A 22,889-nucleotide genomic window follows, 5' to 3' on the forward strand; every position below is an offset into this window, starting at 1 on the left:
ATGGTGAAACCCCGTTTCTACTAAAAATATAAAAATTAGCTGGGCATGGTGGTGGGCACCTGTAATCCCAGCTACTCGGGAGGGTGAGGCAGGAGAATCACTTGAACCTGGTAAACAGAGGTTGCAGCAAGCCGAAATTGCACCACTGCACTCCAGCCTGGCAACAGAGTGAGACTTTCTCTCCCCCCGCCAAAAAAAAAAAAAAATCATTTGATGATATAAAACTCAGTGGTAACAGTAAGTACAAAAATAGATAATATAATACTGTAATTATGGTGTGTATAACATTCGTATCTTGAGTAGCAAGACTAAAAGATTAACCTAAAAAATGGGGGAATGAAGTTAAACTGTAGAGTTTTTGTTGGTCCTCTTTGCCTGTTTTTGCAATCAGAGTGCAGTTGTCATTAGTTTAAGATAATGAGTTGTAGGATGTTATTTGCAAATTTCATGGTAATCTCAAATAAAAAAAGCCTACAATAAATACACAAAAATATAAAGAAAGAAATTAAAACATACCACAGAAAATCACTTTCACAAAGAAGAAAGGAAGGAAGAAAGGAAGAAAGGAAGAAAGGGAGGGCAACAGAGGCAGGGGGGGAGGGCAATGGAGGCAGGGAGGGGAGGGCAACGGAGGCAGGGAGGGGAGGGCAATGGAGGCAGGGAGGGAGGGAAGACCAAAAAACAACCAGAAAACAAATGAGAATATAGAAGAAATAAGTCTTTATTTATCAATAACATTAAATGTAAATGGACTAAATTTTTCAATCTAAAGGCATAGAGTGGCTGAATGGATTAAGAAAACAAGACCCAATAACCTGTTGCCTACAGGAAACACTCTTCACCTATGAAGATACACACAGACTGAAAATTAAGAAATGGAAAAAGGTATTACATGGAAATGAAACCCAAGAAACAGCAAGAGTAGCCATACTTATCAGATAAAGTAGGTTCTAGTACAAAAACTATAAAAAGAGACAAAGAAACTGTTATATAATGAAAAAGGGATCAATGTAGCATGAGGATATAGCAATTATAAATATATATGCACCCAACACTAGAGCACCCAGATATATAAAGCTAATATTAGAACTACAGAGAAAGATAGACTCCAATATAATAGTTGGCGATTTTAACAACACACTTTCAACATTGAACAAATTATCCAGACAGAAGTATTAACATGGAAACATCTGACCTAATCTACACTACAGACGAAATAGACCTAATAGATATTTACAGAACATTTCATCAAATGGTTGCAGAAAACACGTTGTTCTCAGCACATGGATCATTCTAAGAATGGACCAGATGTTAGGTCATAAAATATGACTTTAAAAATTCAAGAGATTTTTAGCCATATCAAGTATATGGCTGGCCACAATAGAAAAAAAACTAAAAATTAATACCAAGAAGAACTTTGGAAACTATAAAGACACATAGAAATTAAACAATATGATCCTGAATGACCAGTGGGTCAATGATGAAATTTAAAAAGAAATTTAAAAATTCCTTGAAACAAATAAAAATGGAAACACAACATACCAAAGCCTAAGGGATACAGAAAAAGCAGTGTTAAGTGGAAAGTTTGTAGCAACAGGTACCTACGTGTACATGAAACATAGAAAATTTTTCAAATAAACCGCCTAACAATGCATCTTTAAGAACTAGGAAAGCAAGAGAAACAAACCCAAAATTAGTACAAGAAAAGAAATAAAGATCAGAGCAGAAAGAAATGAAATTGAAATGAAAAAAGATACAAAAGTACAAAATGTAAAGCTTTTTTTAAAAAAAAAAGATAAACAAAAGTGACAATTCTTTATCCAGACTAAGAAAAAATGAAAGAACCCCATAATAAAATCAGATTACAAGAGACATTACAATTGATGCTGCAGGAATTCAAAGGGACATTAGAGACTAATACAAGCAACTATAGGCCAATAAATTGGAAAGTTTACAAGAAATTTATAAATTCCTAGATACCTACAACCTACCAAAATTGAACCATGAAGAAGTCCAAAACGTGAATAGCCCAGTAACAAGATCAAATCTGCAATAAAAAGTCTTCTACTAAAGTCAGTGACCCAATGGCTTCACTACTAAACTCTACTAAACATTTAAAGAAGAATTAATACCAGTCCTATTCAAACTATTCCCAAACATAGAGGAAGGAATACTTCCAAACTCGGTTTTACCCTGATACCAATATAAGAAAAAGAACTGTCAAAAAAAAAAATAAAACTACAGGCCAATATCCTTGATATACATTGATGCAAAAAACCCTCAACAAAATACTAGCAAACCATATTTAACAATATGTGAAAAAGATCATTCATCACAACAAGTGGGATTTATCCCTGGATACGAGAATGGTTCAACATATGCAAAATCAATGTGATATATCATATCAACAAAATGAAAGATAAAATCCATATTATCATTTCATTTGATGCTGAAAAAGCATTTGATAAAATTCAACATTCTTTCATCATGAAGAACCCTCAAAAACCGAAATAGAATGAACACACCTAAACACAATAAAGTCCATATATGATAGACCCATGGCTAGTATACTAAATGGGGAAAGCTGAAAGCCTTTCTTCTAGCATCTGGAACAGACAAAAATGCCCATTTTGATCACAGTTATAAAACATAGTATTGGAAATCTAAGCTAGAGAAATCAGACAAGAGAAAGAAATAAAAGGCATCCAAATTGGAAAGGAAGAAGTTAAATTATCATTGTTTGTATGTTACAGAATCTTGTATTTGGAAAAAACGAAAGATTCCTCCAAAAAATTTTTAGAATATTTTCAAAAATTCAGTAAAGTTAAAGGATAAAAAATTAACATACAAAAATTAGTAGCATTTTTATATGCCAACAGTGAACAGTGTGAAAAAGAAATCAACAAAGTAATCTTACAGTAGCTACAAATAAAATAAAATACCTAGGAATAAACTTAACCAAAGAACTGAAAATCTCTACAATGAAAACTAAAACACTGATGCAAGAAATTGAAGAGAACACAAAAAATGGAAAGAAGTTCCATGTCCTTGAATGGAAGAATCAATATTGTAAACATGTTCATACCACCCAAAGCAATTTACAGATTCAATGCAATTCCTTTCAAAATCCCAGTGATATTCTTCACAGAAATAGAAAAGGCAATACTAAAATTTATATGGAACCACAAAAGACCAAGAATATCCAAAGCCATCCTGAGAAAAGAGAACAAAACTGGAGGAATCATAATACCTTCAAATTATACTACAGAGTTGTAGTAACCAAAAAAGCATGGTATTGGCATTAAAACAGACACATAGACCAATGGAACAGAATAGAGAATCCAGAAATAAATCTGTAGATCTACAGTGAACTCATTTTCGACAAAGGTGCCAGAACATACATTGAGGAAAGGACAGTCTCTTCAACAAAGGGTGCTCTCAAAACTAGATAACCATATACAGAAGAAAGAAACTAGATCCCTGTCTCTCATCACATACAAAAATCAAATTAAAATGGATTAGAGACTTAAATCGAATACCTCAAATTATAAAACCACTAAAGAACAACATTGTGGAAATTCTCCAGGACATTGGTCTGGGTAAAGAGTTTTTAATACTACCCTAAAAGCACAGGTAGCCAAAGCAAAAAGGACAAATGGAATCACATCAAGTTAAAAAGCTTCTGAACAGCAAAGAAAAAAAAAGTGAAGAGACAATCCATAGAACAGGAAAAAATATTTGCAAACTATCCATCTGACAAAGGACTAATAACCAGAATATATAAAAAGAGTTTAAATAACTCTATAGGAAAAACCTAATAACTTGACTTTTAAAATGGGCAAAACATCTGAATAGACATTTTTTTCTAAAGACAAACAAGCATATGAGAAGATACTCAACATCATTGATCAGAGAAATGAAAATCAAAACTACAATGAGCTATCATCTTACCTCAGTTAAAACAGCTTTTATTCAAAGACTGGCAATAACAAATGCTGGTGAGGGATGTGGAGAAAAGGGAATTTTGATACACTGTTCATGGGAATGCAAATTATTATAGCCACTATGGAAAACACCATAGAAGTTCCTCAAAAAATTGAGAATAGAACTGCCATATGATTCAGGAATCCCACCGCTAGGTGTATACCCAAAAGAAAGGAAATCTGTACGTGGAAGAGATACATGCACTTCCATGTTTATTGCAGCACTATTCATAATAGCCAAGATTTGAAAACAACTTAGTGTCCATCAGTAGATGAATGGATGAAGAAAGTGTGGTATATATACACAATGGAGTACCATTCCGCCATAAAAAAAGAATGAGATCCTGTCATTTGCAACAACATGGTTGGAACTGGAAGCCATTACTTTGAGTGAAATAAGCCAATCACAGAAAGACAAACTGTACATGTTCTCACTCAATGGTGGAAACTAAAAATTCAAACAATTGTACTCATGGAGATAAAGAGTAGAATGATGGTTACCAGGGGTTTGGAAGGGTAGTGAAGAAAGGTTAACATGTATAAAAATATATTTAGATATAATGAATAAGATCTAGTATTTGATAGCACAACAGGGTGACTGCAGCCAGAAGTAGTTTGCTGTACATTTTACAATAACCGAAAAAGTACAATTGGAATGTTTGTAACACAAAGAAATTATGAACACTTGAGGTGACAGATATCCCAGTTACCCTGATTTGATTAGTACATATTGTATGCCTGTATCAAAATATCTCATGTAGCCCATAAATATTTACATCTACCATGTACCCATAAAAATCAAAAATTTTCTTAAAGAGACAAGTGTGATATCAACTACATGTAATGTCTCTGTGTTGTTTGAATACTGATTTGAACAGGTTTATCATAAGAAAGATTAAGACAATCAGTCATAGGAATGCTGATGGAATATTTTAATGAAGAATTATTTTTAATTCTTTTTTGTGTGAGAATATGGTGGTGTGCTTATGTTTAAGAAAATAAATAGTCCCTATGCTTTAGAGATACTTGTGTTGTGTATGTATTTAGCAGAGAATATGTGTATTTTGGGATGTGGGGTGTAGACTGAGTGGGAATATCAATGAAACAAGATTGACCATGAGTTGGCAATTGTTGAAGGTGGGTGATGGATATGAGGACATTCATTATAGTATTCTTTAATCTATGCTTGAAATTTTCACAACAAAAACTTTAAACATATTAAAATAGTTGAATTTATAAAATCAAAGAGTGAAATGAGATAATGGAGTTTAATATTTAATGGGCATAAAATTTCAGTCAAGCAAGATTAAAAAGTTCTAGAGATCTGCTGTATAATATTGACTATAATCAATAATATTGATTATAAGTGTATTTATTATACACTTAGACATCTATTAAGAGGGGAGATCTCATGTTAGCTGTTCTCACCACAATAAAATTTCATGTGTTTGTGTGTGTGTGTATATATATATACGTGTGTATATATATATATGTGTGTATATATATGTATATAAAATACTGTACCTAGAAAAATGTGTTTTAAAATTGAAGGCAAAATGAATACTTTTAAAGACAAACAAAATAAAATAAAATTTATGGCAAAGAGCCCTACACTACATAAAATATTTAAGGAAGATTTTTTCCCCACCAAAGAGAATGTGATAGCAGGTGAAAAGTTGTGTCAGCATGAAGAAATGAACAGTGCCAGAAATGGCATCAATGTGGGTAAATATTTAAAAAGAAAACATTTACTTTATTTTATATTCTCTTTAAAGGATAATTGACATGTCACAAATGTGTACAATATGCCACATATCACAAGCCCACAGTTAATATCATACTCAATGACAAAAACTTAGAAGCTTTTTCTCCAAGGTAAGGAACATGACAGGGATACTCATTCACCACTTCTAGGAAGTCCTAGCCAGAGCAATTTGGCAAGAAATAAAAGGCATCCAAATTGGAAAGGAAAAAGTAAAACTGTTTGCAGATTACATGAAAAAAATATATATATACATCTGTAGAAACTCTACCAGAAAATTTTTACAATAACAAATTCTAGAAAATTTCAGCATACAAAATCAACATAAAAAATCAATAGTGTTTCTATGCATTAACAACTAATTATCCAAAAAATAAATTAAGAAAATAATCGCATCTACAATAGCATCAAAAACAATAAAATTCTTAGGAATAAACCTACCCAAGGAGGCGAAAGATCTATGTAATGAAAACCATAAAATGTTAATGAAAGAAATTGAATGGGACACAAGTAAATGGAAAGATATCACATGTTCATGGGTCAGAAGAATCATTGTCAATCTCGCCATAACATGCAAGGCAACCAATAACTTCAATGCAATCTCTATAAAATTCCAATGGCAATTTTACAGAAATAGAAAAACCCATTCTAAAATTTCTGTAGAACCAGGAAAGGCCACAAATATCTAAAGCAATCTTGAGCAAGGAGACCATAACTGGAGGCATCCCACTTTCTGATTTCAATTTATATTAAAAAGCTATAGTAATCAGTATAATATAAAGCTATCGAATGGTACTGGCATAAAAATAGATGCATAGATCAATGGAGCAGAATAGTAAACACAGAAATAAACCCATGCATATATGAAAAACTAATCTCTAATCACAGCACCAAGAATGCGCAGTAAGGAAAACATAATCTCTTCAACAGATGGTATTAAGAAAACTGAATGTCCAGAAAAAACGAAGTAAAGTGATTCTTATCTTACACCATTTCCCCCATATCAACTGAAAATGTGTTAAAAACTTAAACTTAACACTCAAAACTGTAAAACTACTAGAAGAAAACAGAGAGCAAACTCTATGGCATTGGTCTTGGCAAAAAAAAACTTTTGATATGACAAAAGCACAAGCAACCAAAGCAAGAACTAAACAGGTGGTACTACAGCAAACTAAAAGTTTCTGCACAGTAAAGAGAACAAACCACAAAATGGAAAGGTACCATACAGATTTGGAGAAAAAAAAAACTATATATGATAAAAGGTTAATATTAAAAATATGTAAGGAACTCACACAACTCAATAGTCTTAAAAATTGGATTAAAAATGAGCAAAGGACCTGAACAGACATTTTTTCTAAGGAATACTCACAAATTAAAGATAGAATTACCATATCATCCAGCAAGCCCACTTCTGGGTATATATATTACATTATTCACATTGAAGATATACAATTTTCATTTCTCAATTCTACCTCAATAGAGCTGAAAAAGATAATTGGCAGTTTAAAGCAAGACTAATTACAGTATAGTATGGGACTTATAGCATATGTAGAAGCAAAACGTGGCAACAATAGGATAAAGGATTTCAGGTGGGAAACTGAAGTATATTGTTGTAAGGTACTTAAACATGATGTGATTTGCCATTACTTAAAGGAGATTGTGATAAAATAAAAACATATGTCATAGACCTTGGAAGAGTTTCTTAATGTGTGATTTAAGATCAAAAGCCAATAGTATAGATAAGTTAGAATCAAAAAATACTCAATTTATTCAAAATGCGAAACAACAACGGACTAAAGAGCAATAGGATAGAAATGAATTGGAAAAATGGTAGATTTCAAGCCAACCATGTTGATAATTACATTAAACGTAAATGATATAGTCTCTTCAATTGTCACTGGATAAAAGATGACACAATTATATGCTGTCTTTGAGAGATCATCTTAAACATAAGGATATGGATTGAAATTAAAAGAATGTACAAAAGCCTTATCATACAAACAGTAATTTTTAAAAAGTCACAGTGGCTGTATTAATCCAGACAAAATAGACAGAATAGATTATCATACAAACAGTAATTTTTAAAAAGTCATAGTGGCTATATTAATCCAGACAAAATAGATTACAGCATGAAGAATGTTTCCAGTGACTAATGGGATAAAGATGACTTAATTATCTTAAATGTGCTTGTTCATAACAAGACAGTTACAAAATATGTAATACAAAAAAAGATAGAAAGGAAAGGAGAAAGAAACAAGTCTAACATTATAGTTGGAGATTAACATTCGTCTCTCATTAATTGATAGAAAAGGTAGGCAGAAAATCAGTAGAGTTGTAGACAACATAAATAGCACAATCAACCAAATTATTGTAATAGACATTTAAAAGAACACTCAACCCTAAAACAGCAAAATATACATTATTTTCAAGTACACATAAAACATTCACCAATATAGACAATATTGTGGGTCTTGAACTATTTTTTACCAATTTTGAGAGAATTGAATTCATTAAAAGAAAATGTCAAGGCTGGTTCAATATATGCAAATCAATAAATGTAATCCAGCATATAAACAGAGCCAAAGACAAAAACCACATGATTATCTCAATAGATGCAGAAAAAGCCTTTGACAAAATTCAACAACCCTTCATGCTAAAAACTCTCAATAAATTAGGTATTGATGGGACGCATTTCAAAATAATAAGAGTTATCTATGACAAACCCACAGCCAATATCATACTGAATGGCCAAAAACTGGAAGCATTCCCTTTGAAAACTGGCACAAGACAGGGATGCCCTCTCTCACCACTCCTATTCAACATAGTGTTGGAAGTTCTGGCCAGGGCAATTAGGCAGGAGAAGGAAATAAAGGGTATTCAATTAGGAAAAGAGGAAGTCAAATTGTCCCTGTTTGCAGAAGACATGATTGTATATCTAGAAAACCCCATTGTCTCAGCCCAAAATCTCCTTAAGCTGATAAGCAACTTCAGCAAAGTCTCAGGATACAAAATCAATGTACAAAAATCACAAGCATTCTTATACACCAATAACAGACAATCAGAGATCCAAATCATGAGTGAACTCCCATTCACAATTGCTCCAAAGAGAATAAAATACCTAGGAATCCAACTTACAAGGGATGTGAAGGACCTCTTCAAGGAGAACTACAAACCACTGCTCAAGGAAATAAAAGAGGATACAAACAAATGGAAGAACATTCCATGCTCATGGGTAGGAAGAATCAATATCGTGAAAATGGCCATACTGCCCAAGGTAATTTACAGATTCAATGCCATCCCCATCAAGCTACCAATGCCTTTCTTCACAGAATTGGAAAAAACTACTTTAAAGTTCATATGGAACCAAAAAAGAGCCCGCATCACCAAGTCAATCCTAAGCCAAAAGAACAAAGCTGGAGGCATCACACTACCTGACTTCAAACTATACTACAAGGCTACAGTAACCAAAACAGCATGGTACTGGTACCAAAACAGAGATATAGATCAATGGAACAGAACAGAGCCCTCAGAAATAATGCCGCATATCTACAACTATCTGATCTTTGACAAACCTGAGAAAAACAAGCAATGGGGAAAGGATTCCCTATTTAATAAATGGTGCTGGGAAAACTGGCTAGCCATATGAAGAAAGCTGAAACTGGATCCCTTCCTTACACCTTATACAAAAATCAATTCAAGATGGATTAAAGACTTAAACGTTAGACCTAAAACCAGAAAAACCCTAGAAGAAAACCTAGGCATTACCATTCAGGACATAGGCACGGGCAAGGACTTCATGTCTAAAACACCAAAAGCAATGGCAACAAAAGACAAAATTGACAAATGGGATCTAATTAAACTAAAGAGCTTCTGCACAGCAAAAGAAACTACCATCAGAGTGAACAGGCAACCTACAAAATGGGAGAAAATTTTCGCAACCTACTCATCTGACAAAGGGCTAATATCCAGAATCTACAATGAACTCAAATAAATTTACAAGAAAAAAACAAACAACCCCATCAAAAAGTGGGCGAAGGACATGAACAGACACTTCTCAAAAGAAGACATTTATGCAGCCAAAAAACATATGAAAAAATTCTCATCATCACTGGCCATCAGAGAAATGCAAATCAAAACCACAGTGAGATATCATCTCACACCAGTTAGAATGGCAATCATTAAAAAGTCAGGAAACAACAGGTGCTGGAGAGGATGTGGAGAAATAGGAACACTTTTACACTGTTGGTGGGACTGTAAACTAGTTCAACCATTGTGGAAGTCAGTGTGGCGATTCCTCAGGGATCTAGAACTGGAAATACCATTTGACCCAGCCATCCCATTACTGGGTATATAACCAAAGGACTATAAATCATGCTGCTATAAAGACACATGCACACGTATGTTTATTGCGGCATTATTCGCAATAACAAAGACTTGGAACCAAGCCAAATGTCCAACAATGATAGACTGGATTAAGAAAATGTGGCACATATACACCGTGGAATACTATGCAGCCATAAAAAATGATGAGTTCATGTCCTTTGTAGGGACATGGATGAAATTGGACAACATCATTCTCAGTAAACTATCGCAAGAACAAAAAACCAAACACTGCATATTCTCACTCATAGGTGGGAATTGAACAATGAGATCACATGGACACAGGAAGGGGAATATCACACTCTGGGGACTGTTGTGGCGTGGGGGGGAGGGGGGAGGGATAGCATTGGGAGATATACCTAACGCTAGATGACGAGTTAGTGGGTGCAGTGCACCAGCATGGCACATGTATACATATGTAACTAACCCGCACAATGTGCATGTGTACCCTAAAACTTAAAGTATAATTTTAAAAAAAATTAAAAAAAAAAAAGAAAATGTCATTTGACCGGAATATTAAAGTAGAAAGCAATAGAATATAGAAAACCTGCAAAGATTTAGAAATTAAATCATATTATTCTAAAAAATATATGGAGTGAAGAAAAAATAAAAATGGAAAATATTTTAACTGAATGATAATAAAAGCACAACATATCAAATTTGTGATAGGTAGTCATACTATTCTATACTATTTGTATTTGTTCCCTCAGTCTTATTCTGGATTTAATTTGCTGCTCTTTAGTTTCTCATAGTTGGATCTTAGATTACTGATTTGAAACTTTTCTTCTTTCTACATAAGCATTTAATGCTGTGGATTTGCTGTCTGTTCTTTACATCTCAAGATCAATCTCTTAAGAGCAGGAATTGGAGAAGCCCAGCTAATTATCATTTGTTGTGATTCTAAAATTACATCCTAAAATTTATTGACACTTGTCTTTGAGAACTGGAAACTAATTCAACTTCCCTTGAATGTGGGCTGTAATTAGTAACTTGCTTCTAACAAATCAAATATGGCAGATGTGATGATCTGTGCTTCTAAGACTGAGTCTCACAAGGCATCACAGCTTTCTCCTTGTTACCTTGCTCTTGGATCATCTGCCTAAAGAGAAATCCGTCATTGTGTCATGATAATACTCAAGCAGCCCTATGGAAATGTCCATATGGAAGGGAACTAAGCTTCCTTCCAGTAGCCAGTGAGGAACAGTTTTCCTGTCATTGGCCATGTGAGTGAACCATGATGATATAATGCCCAGTTCCAGTTAAGCCTCAAATGACTTAAGCAGCTCCAGCTAACATCTTGACTGCAGCCCCAAGCCAGTTAAGCTGCCCCTGAATTCTCAAACCCCCAAAAGTATATGCTAATAAATATGTATTTTTTTAGATGGTAAATGTTGGGGTAATTTGTTACATAGAAATACTGCCCCCATTACAGGGGAGTTTTATCCTAAGCTTCCTCAGAAATTGACTATCTTATGGAACCCAGGCATACAAAACTACCCGAGTGTTCTCTGGGTTTGGAAATTTACTTCAGCGTGGAATTATAGAAAGAAGGAATTTCTTTATTGGCCTATGCGGTAAGAAAAAAAAAAATCTCAATGAAAGAAGGCATGACCTCTTCGGCTAATAGTCAACCTACTACTAGTATAAACAATCTGAAATAATTATTTTCCACACAAATAGGACTTCAAATGTAGATAAATTCCTTTAATAAGGAGTTTCACAGAAGCCTAAAGTTACTGAGAGTTGGTTTCAAAGATATGTTTCTTTGGATTTCTAGACTTGTCACTGTTCACAGTATAAACCTAAATTACCTAGCTTTTTTGAGTATTATATATAGTAATTATTCATCAGGTTTTGGTCAAAGAAACTTTTGAGAATCTAGAATCTTTCTCCTAATACAGAATGCCACAGTAGGTTTAAAAACTACCTTTTTTTTTTTGAGGAAATTATTTCCTACCTGGAAATTATGCACAGTTAAACTTGAGTAATTCTAGTAGTTAGGGTCCAAGTAACTTATTGTTTTCTGGCATTTTATAATCTTAGGATGTTTACCTATATGGTTTACTATAAACTTACTACTACTGAATATATTAACTACTACTTTATGAATGATTTCTGTTTCAGTTGTTATTTTTCTGTTTCTGAGGAAGCTGAGAATCCAGACTAATACAGGCATAGAGTTGTGCATACCTAGAGCAGCTGACTTATACAACCTGCCACAACCCACCTATTTATTTGATGTAATTTATTGATTACTGGTGTTAAACAATATTAATTCATAACTTCACCTAGGGAGGTTATATTTAAAGGAAACCCTCAAGATTAGTTCACTGCCTGGTTTCTGTACATTCAGCTTTTTGTTTAATGAACCTCTTTTTATTGGAATATCAGAAAAGTAACTCAGGATGAACGGGCACATTGATCACAGATCGGTAGCATCATATTCACAAATAGCCCTGTTTTGTCATTTATAGAGTAACATATAGGGATCAGAGGAGCACACAGACAACCTCTGATTTTATTGTGTTAAATGGGTTGCTTTGTCCTTTTCAACACTTCTAGCTAAGTGTAACTACTAATAGCCACAAAGACACTTTCTGTAGGTTAGCCTCTTTACAGATAAAAGATTGTTCAGAATAGAGGGCATATGAAATCAGTCTGTTAGATACTTAAGTTGGATTAATACCTCTTCTATGAAGAATGTAAAAGAAGGTACTAAAACATCGCATTTGAAGATGGCTGAACAGGAAGAGCTCTGGTCGGCAGCTCACAGTGAGACTGATGCAGAAGGCAGGTGATTTCTGCATTTCCAACTGAGATACCCAGCTTATCTCACTGGGACTGGTTAGACAGTGGGTGCAGCCCATGGAGGGCAAGCCGAAGCAGGGTGGGGCATCAGGAAGTACAAGGGGTCAGGGAACTCCCTCCCCTAGCTAAGAAAAGCCCTGAGGGACTGTGCCCTGAGGGATAGAGCTATCTAGCCCAGATACTATGCATTTCCCATTGTCTTTGCAACCCACAGATCAGGAGATTCCCTTGGGTGCCTATGCAACCAGGTCCCTGGGTTTCAAGCACAAAGCTGGGTGGCCATTTGGGCAGACACTGAGCTAGCTGCAGGAGTTTTTTGTTTTTTTGTTTTTGTTTTTGTTTTTCTTACTCCAGTGGAGCCTGGAACACCAGCAAGACAGAACCATTCATTCTCCTGGAAAGGGGGCTGAAGCCAGGGAGCTGAGTGGTCTAGCTCAGTGGATCCCACCACAATGGAGCCCAGCAAGCTAAGATCCACTGGCTTGAAATTCTCACTGCCAGGGCAGCAGTCTGAAGTTGACCTAGGATGCTTGAGCTTGGTGGGGGAAAGGGTGTCCACCATTACTGAGGCTTGAGTAGGCAATTTTCCCCTTGCAGTGTAAACAAAGTCACCCAGAAGTTTGGACTAGGCAGAGCCCACTGCAGCTTGGCAAAGCCACTGTAGCCAGACTGCCTCTCTAGATTCCTTCTCTCTGGGCAGGGTATCTCTGCAAGAAAGGCAGCAGCCCCAGTCAGGGGCTTATAGATAAAACTCCCATCTCTCCGGGACAGAGCACCTGGGGGAAGGCGTGGCTACAGGTGCAGCTTCAACAGACTTAACATTCCTGCCTGCCAGCTCCGAAGAGAGCAGTGGATCTCCCAGCACAGTGCTTGAGCTCTGCTAAGGGACAGACTGCCTCCTCAAGTGGGTCCCTGACCCCCGTGCTTCCTGATGGGAAGACAACTCCCAGAAGGGGCTGACAGATACCTCATACAGGAGAGCTCCAGCTGGCATCTGGCAGGTTCCCCTCTGGGGCCAAGCTACCAGAGGAAGCAGCAGGCAGAAATCTTTGCTTTTCTGCAGCCTCCACTGGTGATACCCAGGCAAACAGGCTCTGGAGTGGACCTCCAGTCAACTCCAGCAGACCTGCAGAAGAGGGGTCCAACTGTTAAAAGGAAAACTAACACAGAGAAAGCAATAGCATCAACATCAACAACAACAACAACAAAATGACCACTCAAAAACCCTATCTGAAGGTCACCAACATCAAAGGCCAAAGGTAGACAAATCCACGAAGATGAGAAAAAACCAGTGTAAAAAGGTTGAAAATTCCAAAAACCAGGATGCCTCTTCTTTCCCAAAGGATCACAACACCTCGCCAGCAATGGAACAAAACTGGACAGAGAATGAGTTTGATAAATTGACAGAAGTAGGCTTCAGAAGGTGGGTAATAACAAACTCCTCCGAGCTAAAGGAGCATGTTCTAACCCAAAGCATGGAAGCTAAGAACCTTGATATAAGGTTACAGGAACTGCTAATTAGAATAACCAGTTTAGAGAGGAACATAAATGACCTAATGGAGCTGAAAAACACAGCACAAGAACTTCGTGAGGCATACACAAGTATCAACAGCCAAATCAATCAAGTGGAAGAAAGGATGTCAGAGATTGAACATCAAATTAATGAAATAAAATGTAAAGACAAGTTAGACAAAAAAGACTGAAAAGGAATGAACAAAGCCTCCAAGAAATATGGGAATATGTGAAGAGACCAAGCCTACATTTGATTGGTGTACCTGAAAGTGATGGGGAGAATGGAACCAAGTTGGAAAACACTCTTCAGGATATTATCCAGGAGAACTTCCCCAACCTAGAAAGACAGCCCAACATGCAAATTCAGGAAATACAGAGAACACCACAAAGATATTCCTTGAGAAGAGCAACCCCAAGACATATAATCATCAGATTCACCAATGTTGAAATGAAAGAAAAAATGTTAAGGGCAGCCAGAGAGAAAGGTTGGGTTTCCCACAAAGGGAAGCCCATCAGACTAACAGCAGATCTCTCTGCAGAAACCCTACAAGCCAGAAGAGAGTGGTGGCCCAACATTCAACATTCTTAAATTCTTTTCTTTAACCCAGAATTTCATATCCAGCCAAACTAAGCTTCATAAGTGAAGGATAAATAAAATCCTTTACACACAGGCAAATGCTGAGGGATTTTGTCACCACCAGGCCTGCCTTACAAGAGCTCCTGAAGGAAGCACTAAATATGGAAAGGAAAAACCAGTACCAGGCACTGCAAAAACATACCAAAATGTAAAGACCATCAACGCTATAAAGAAACAGAATCAACTAATAGGCAAAACAACCAGCTAGCATCATAATGACAGGATCAAATACACACAAAACAATATTAACCTTAAATGTAAACTGGCTAAATGCCCTAATTAAAAGACACAGACTGGTAAATTGGATAAAGAGTCAAAACCCATTGGTATGCTGTATTCAGGAGACCCATCTCACAACCAAAGACACACATAGGCTCAAGATAAAGGTATGGAGGAAGATTTTTTTTTTTTTTTTTGCTTTTCATTCGCTTATATATATAAAAAAAAGCAGGGGCTGCAATCCTAGTCTCTGATAAAACAGACTTTAAACCCAACAAAAATCAAAAAAGACATAGGGATCAATGCAACAAGAAGAGGTAACTATCCTAAATGTGTATGCACCCAATAAAGGAGCACCCAGATTCATAAAGCAAGTTCTTAGAGACCTACAAAGAGACTTAGAGTCCCAAACAATAATAGTGGGAGACTTTAACACCCCCCTGTCTGTATTAGACAGATCAACGGGACAAAAAATTAACAAGGATATTCAGGACTTGAACTCAGCTCTGGACCAAGCAAGCCTAATAGACATCTACAGAACTCTCCACTCCAAATCAACAGAATATACATTCTTCTCAGCACCACGTTGCACCTATTCTAAAATTCACCATGTAATTGGAAGTAAAACACTCCTCAGTCCTCAGCAAATGCAAAAGAATGGAAATCATAGAAGTCTCTCAGACCACATTGCAATCAAATGGATTAAGAAACTCACTGAAAACCATGCAACTACATGGAACTTGAACAACCTACTCCTGAATGACTACTGGGTAAATAAAGAAATTAAAGCAGAAATAAATTCTTTGGAAGCAATGAGAACAAAGACACAATGTACTGGAATATCTGGCACACATTTAAAGCAGTGTGTAGAGGGAAATTTATAGCACTAAATGCCCACAGGAGAAGGTGGGAAAGATCTAAAATGGACAGCCTAACATCACAATTAAAAGAACTAAAGAAGCAACAGCAAACAAATTCAAAAGGTAGCAGAAGACAAGAAATAACTAAGATCAGAGCAAAACTGAAGGAGACAGACATGAAAAACCCTTAAAAAAATCAATGAATCCACGAGCTGGTTTTTTTTGGAAAAGATTAACAAAATAGATAGACTTCTAACTAGACTAACAAAGAAGAAAAGAGAAGAATCAATTAGACACACCAAAAAAATGATAACGGGGATATAACCACCGATGCCACAGAAATACAAACTACCATCAGAGAATACTATAAACACCTCTACACAAATAAACTAGAAAATCTGTAAGAAATGGATAAATTCCTGGACACATACACCCTCCCAAGACTAAACCAGGAAGAAGGTGAATCCCTAAATAGAACAATAACAAGTTCTGAAATTGAGGCAGTAATTAATAGCCAACCAACCAAAAAAAGCCCAGGACCAGATGGATTCACAGCCAAATTCTACTAGAGGTGCAAAGAGGAGCTGTTACCATTCTTTCTAAAACTATCCCAAGCAATAGAAGTAGAAGGACTCCTCCCTAACTCTTTTTATGAAGCCAGCATCATCCTGATACCAAAACCTGGCAGAGACACAACAAAAAAAGAGAAAATTTCAGGCCAGTATTCCTGATGAACATCGATGTGAAAATCCTCAACAAAATACTGGCCAACCGAACCCAGTGGCACATTAAAAAGCTTATCCACCACGATTAAGTCGGCTTCATCCCTGGGATGCAAGGCTGGTTCAACATATTCAAATAGATAAACGTAATACTTCACATAAACAGAACCAATGACAAAAACCACATGATTATCTCAATAGATGCACAAAAGGCAAGGCTTTCAATAAAATTCAACACCCCTTCATGCTAAAAACTCTCAATAAACTAGGTATTCATGGAACATACCTCAAAATAATAAGAGCTATTTATGACAAACCCACACCCGATATCATACTGAATGGGCAAAAGATGGAAGCATTCCCTTTAAAAACTGGCAGAAGATAAGAATGCCCTCTCTCACCACTCCTATTCAACATAGTATTGGAAGTTCTGGCCAGGGCAATTAGACAAGAGAAATAAATAAAGGATATTCAAATAGGAAGAGAGGAAGTCAAATTACCTCTGTTTGCAGATGACATGATTGTGTATTTAGAAAACGCTGTCGTCTCAGCCCAAAAACTCCTTAAGTTGATAAGCAACTTCAGCAAAGTCTCAGGATACAAAATCAATGTCCAAAAATCACAAGCATTCCAATACACCAACAATAGACAAAGAGAGCCAAATCATGAGTAAACTCCCATTTACAATTGCTACAAAGAGAATAACATACCTAGGAATACAACTTACAAGGGATGTGAAGGACCTCTTCAAGGAGGATTATGAATCACTGCTCAAGGAAATAAGAGAAGACACAAACAAATGGAAAAACATTCAAAGCTCATGGTTAGGAAGAATTAATATGGTGAAAATAGCCATACTGCCCAAAGTAATTTATGGATTCAATGCTATTCCCATTAAGCTACCATTGACTCTCTTGGCAGAATTAGAAAAAAACTACTTTAAATTTCATATGGAATCAAAAAAGAGCCTATATAGCCAAGACAATACTAAGCAGAAAGAACAAAGCTGGAGGCATCCTGATGCTACCCGACTTCAAACTATATTGCAAGGCAACAGTAACCAAAGCAGCGTGATACTGGTACCAAAACATATATAGATCAATGGAACAGAACAGAGGCCTCATAAATAACACCACACATCTACATCTACCATCTGATCTTTGACAAACCTGACAAAAACAAGCAATGGGGAAAGGATTCCCTATTTAATAAATGGTGTTGGGAAAACTGGCTAGCCATATGCAGAAAACTGAAACTGGATCCTTTCCTTACACCTTATACAAAAATTAACTCAAGATGGATTAAAGATTTAAATGTAAGACCTAAAACCATAAAAACCTTAGAAGAAAACCTAGGCAATACCATTCAGGACATAGGCACGGGCAAGGACTTCATGTCTAAAACACCAAAAGCAACGGCAACAAAAGCCAAAATTGACAAATGGGATCTAATTAAACTAAAGAGCTTCTGCACAGCAAAAGAAACTATCATCAGAGTGAACAGGCAACCTACAGAACGGAAGAAAATTTTTGCAATCAATTCATCTGACAAAGGGCTAATGTACAGAATCTACAAGGAACTGAAACAAATTTACAAGAAAAAAAAGCAGCCCCATCAAAAAGTGGGTGAAGGATATGAACAGACACTTCTCAAAAGAAGACATTTGTGTGGCCAAGAAACATATGAAAAAAAGCTCATCATCACTGGTCATAAGAGAAATGCAAATCAAAACCACATTGAGATACCATCTCATGCCAGTAAGAATGGCGATCAATAAAAAGTAAGGAAACAACAGATGTTGGAGAGGATCTGGAGAAATAGGAACACTTTTACACTGTTGATGGGAGTGTAAATTAGTTCAACCATTGTGAAGACAGTGTGGCGATTCCTCAAGGATCTAGAACCAGAAATAGCATTTGACCCAGCCATCCCATTACCGGGTATATACCCAAAGGATTATAAATCATTCTACTATAAAGACACATGCACACATGTTTATTGCAGCACTATTCACAATAGCAAAGACTTGGAACCAACCCAAATTCCCATCAATGATAGACTGGATAAAGAAAATGTGGCACATACACACCATGGGATACTATGCAGCTATAAAAAAGGATGAGTTCACATCCTTTGCAGGAACACAGATGAAACCAAAAACCATCATTCTCAGCAAACTAACACAGTAACAGAAAACCAAACACCGCATGTTCCCACTCATAAGTGGGAGTTGAGCAATGAGAACAGATGGACACAGGGAGGGGAACACCACACACTGGGGCCTGTTAGGGGGTGGAAGATTGGGGGAGGGATAGCATTAGGAGAAATACCTAATGTAGATGACAGGTTGAGCGGTGCAGCAAACCACCATGGCACATGTATACCTATGTAACAAACCTGCGTGTTCTGCACATGTATCCCAGAACTTAAGTATAATAAAAAATAAAAATAATAAAAATAAAACATTGCATTTGATTACTATTGGAACAACATGGCCGCAGGAATCAGGTCAGTGGGCTTACTCCTCCATATGGACCTGTGATAGTATATTCCTAAAAATCCATAACTTGCTTTAAAAGAAAGCAAAAACAATGCTTCCCTATTTACTACATATTTCTCCAAGCTTAGGAGATGGATTTCCAGTGGAGCTATTCTGATTTGAGCTCTTCTCACTGATTGGCTGCCAATGTGGATTTCATAAAAATCTCACCTTTCACATATGCACTAAGGAGAATGGTGTGATATTAAATAGCGACCAACTGCAATAAGCAGAGCAAAATGAAAGCTTTTATAAGATTCTTATTTTCTAAAGACATATAATTTCCAAGTTTCACTTCCAAAAATACAGCCTTATTTCTTTAGCATTGGAACACAAAACCAAAAGAAAACAGCTGTTACACAACAATTGATAGAGGATACTTAGGTAAGGAGCATAAGATAACTGAATGCCACCTCCAACTCCCTCCAACCACGATTCCATCCATGTTCTCCTCTTATGGTGAAAAAAAAAAGAAAAAGAAAACAGATGAGTCTACTACCATAATTCAAGTTAAAGAATGACAGCCTAAGATAATTAAAAGGACTCTTTAGCTATTTATGATAATGTACAATCATATTCTTTTCTCCTAAAAGACTTTTGCATTATTGTATTTATTTCTTATTAAGATGAAATATCACTCGCCTTGCAACAGATGTGAAATTATCCTTATTAGATACTTTTCTTTGACATTGGTATTTTAACACTGTGATTAAACCAGATGGAAGACAACTTTTTTTTTTTTTTTAAAGGATCGGGGAGGGAAGAGGAAAGAAAACACAGCCAGGTACTTTCAGATCCTAGTTGCCATAACAACTTGAGTCAGCTTCCATCATTAAATTATTTTTTGATCATGCTTATGGATTTTTTGTATAAAAAAGAGATTCATTAATTTCATGTACTTATGTTCTATTGAAAAAATTCTCCTCCTTTTGAGAACAGCTCATAGTCTATTTTATTAAACAGAAGCAGAAAAGTACTGTAAACTCCCCCTCAAAACTATAAAACACAAGGGCTCCCCAAAGAAAGCTTAGAAGCATTATATAGCACCATCACAGCCTTCTAATGATATTTTTAAAGGGTATTTTGTTTCCATGAAAATTAAATACTTCTGGTAATTTTACAATATGAGAATTATCTGTATTTTTTCTCTGTTTCAATAGGCCAATTCAAAAATTGTTTATGATAACACCACCAAAACACATTGCAGTAAATTGTTTTCCTTCTGTCTCTTTTGTCTATTGTTTAATCTCTGGGTCTGAACACATCTGGAAAACAGTGAAGTCAGAGGGAAGTGTGAGAAGCTGGTATCCAAGCAAGTTGCTTCCTAGCAACAGCAGCCAGGAAAAACAGACTCATTTGTCAAGTGGCCCCAATGCAGGAAGTCAGGAGGCCCTGGGGAATGATAATGGCATATTCAAAGTGCAAAATATGTTAACATTTACCTTCCCAAATTGGAATATTTGATGTCCTCTATAAACAAGGTGTCCACACTTGAAGCCCAAAGAGCGACAATGGCCAAGTATAGAGGACTGCTTCTCACACTTCTGGGATAAAGCACTGATTTGTATGAGTGTACATGTGTGTGTGCACCCAATTCATCACAAATTGTTACTTTGTAAAACACACTAATTCAGAAAAATGAAATAAAGAAGATGTACAAAATACAAACCCAAATTTTAAGTATTACAGTCAGCTAAAATAAAATCCTCTGATTCATGGCTTAAGTGATTCTAAACACTTACCCTCAATTTCTGTCCACACCTTCCTCACAAGCCAGAAACAGTGGACTGACTGCTCCGGAGAGAAGACCTCCACACTTGAAGTAGCTCTGGTTTTGAGTGGAGCGTCTCAAACTTATGAGAATCACCTGGTGAGCCTGTTAAACACAAATCCCTGAGCCGCACCCTCAGAAAGTCTGATTGAATCAACCTGGAGTAGGGATAGAGAATTCGCTTTTCTGACAAGCTCACAGGTGTTACCAATGTAGAAGCGGCAGCACTATAGAAGGCTTGATGTACTATATGGTACCATTGCCTAATGCTCTCAGTGTGGACATCCTGTTACATTAAACCATAAAAATCCTGAGAGCTGGGCAGGGATACAATTTTGCCCAGAAAGAAAGGCAGGAAGCTAAGACTTCAATTCCTCCAGTGGTTCTTCATCATTATTAATGCAAAAGGTAAATGTCATAGCTCACATCACAAAGTTTTTCAAGATCTGCCTCATTCCCCCATTGTTGCCAGTTTTTTTCTATTCTGCACACTTTCCCAATATGGAATTTATACTTCTCATACGAGGAATGACAGGTAGGTAGAATCCTGAAAGCACCAGTGTTCTCATTGTTCCCATGCCTTCCTGCTTTCATTCCCTCTGCCTAGAAAGGCTTCTGCTCCCCTCAGCCCAATTCCCTTTCCTTCTTCTTATTCATTCCACAAATATTTTTGAGCTACCAAATTAATTTTTTAGAATTTTTATATGGGGTTTAAATGGGATAATGCATTTAAAGGGCTTAGAATGGAATACAGCACATGGTAAGCACTTGATGATGATGGTGGTGACGATGACAATGATTGTGCTGACAAGGACAATCAGGTTATATGATGATTAGAGGACCTTTTGTAACTACTGCCTTTTTTTTTTTTTTTTACTTTAAGTTCTGGGCGACATGTGCAGAACGTGCAGGTTTGTTCCATAGGTATACATGTGCCATAGTAGTTTGCTGCACCCATCAACCTGTCATCTAGGTTTTAGGCCCTGCATGCATTAGGTATTTCTCCTAATGCTCTCCCTCCCCTTGCCCCCCACCCCCCGACAGGCCCCGGTGTGTGATGTTCCCCTCCCTGTGTCCATGTGTTCTCATTGTTCAACTCCCACCTATGAGTGAGAACATGCGGTGTTTGGTGTTCTGTTCCTGTGTTAGTTTGCTGAGAATGATGGCTTTTAAGTCACCTCAATTCAACTATGAAACTTCACTGTAGGAACTGTGTTTTTTACAGCAATATTTCATTTCCTAATGAGGTCTCTAGGATATAGTTTGCTAAGACATTGGTAGGAACCAGAAGGGTCATAACATACAACTTTATCTAACCCTATTCTTTTTCCATTATGCCATATTGTATCTTTTTTAAAATGTCCATTTCCAGCCTCCCTATTGCAGAGTTAAGAAACACAAAGAAAGACTCTCTTTCTGTCATTTTAAATAACCCTTGGTCAAAGCAAAGTAATTGCTTGTTAATTTACCTGTTGGATTATTTCAGACCTTGTAGAAGTGGCTAACATTTTTTGAGTTGTGTAAATGGAAAATGGCAGTGGCAGTGTGGAGATGTGTTACTGAGATCTCCCCTCAAGAAAGAACTTGCCTTCAGCTGCAAGAAGTACAGATTCAGGGTCTGTCTCAGCTTTCAAATCAAGGCTATGGTCTTCTCAAGCAGCCCCCAGTCAATGATGAAGAATGGCAGGGTAGTAGG

At 36.4% G+C, this 22,889-nt stretch overlaps 1 long non-coding RNA gene across 1 annotated transcript in view; it reads right to left on the bottom strand.

The window, feature by feature from the left end:
• Positions 1 to 21,278, bottom strand: part of LOC134757077 (uncharacterized) — a 126,249-nt gene extending 104,971 nt beyond the window's left edge. Inside the window, exon 1 of the long non-coding RNA XR_010130681.1 lies at positions 21,165 to 21,278. This is a non-coding gene — a long non-coding RNA (uncharacterized lncRNA). The remainder of the gene's footprint in view (positions 1 to 21,164) is intronic.
• Between the last annotated feature and the right edge of the window lie 1,611 nt (positions 21,279 to 22,889).

The sequence above is a fragment of the Gorilla gorilla genome, chromosome 14 (genome assembly GCF_029281585.2).
Source record: "Gorilla gorilla gorilla isolate KB3781 chromosome 14, NHGRI_mGorGor1-v2.1_pri, whole genome shotgun sequence".
NCBI lineage: Eukaryota > Metazoa > Chordata > Mammalia > Primates > Hominidae > Gorilla > Gorilla gorilla.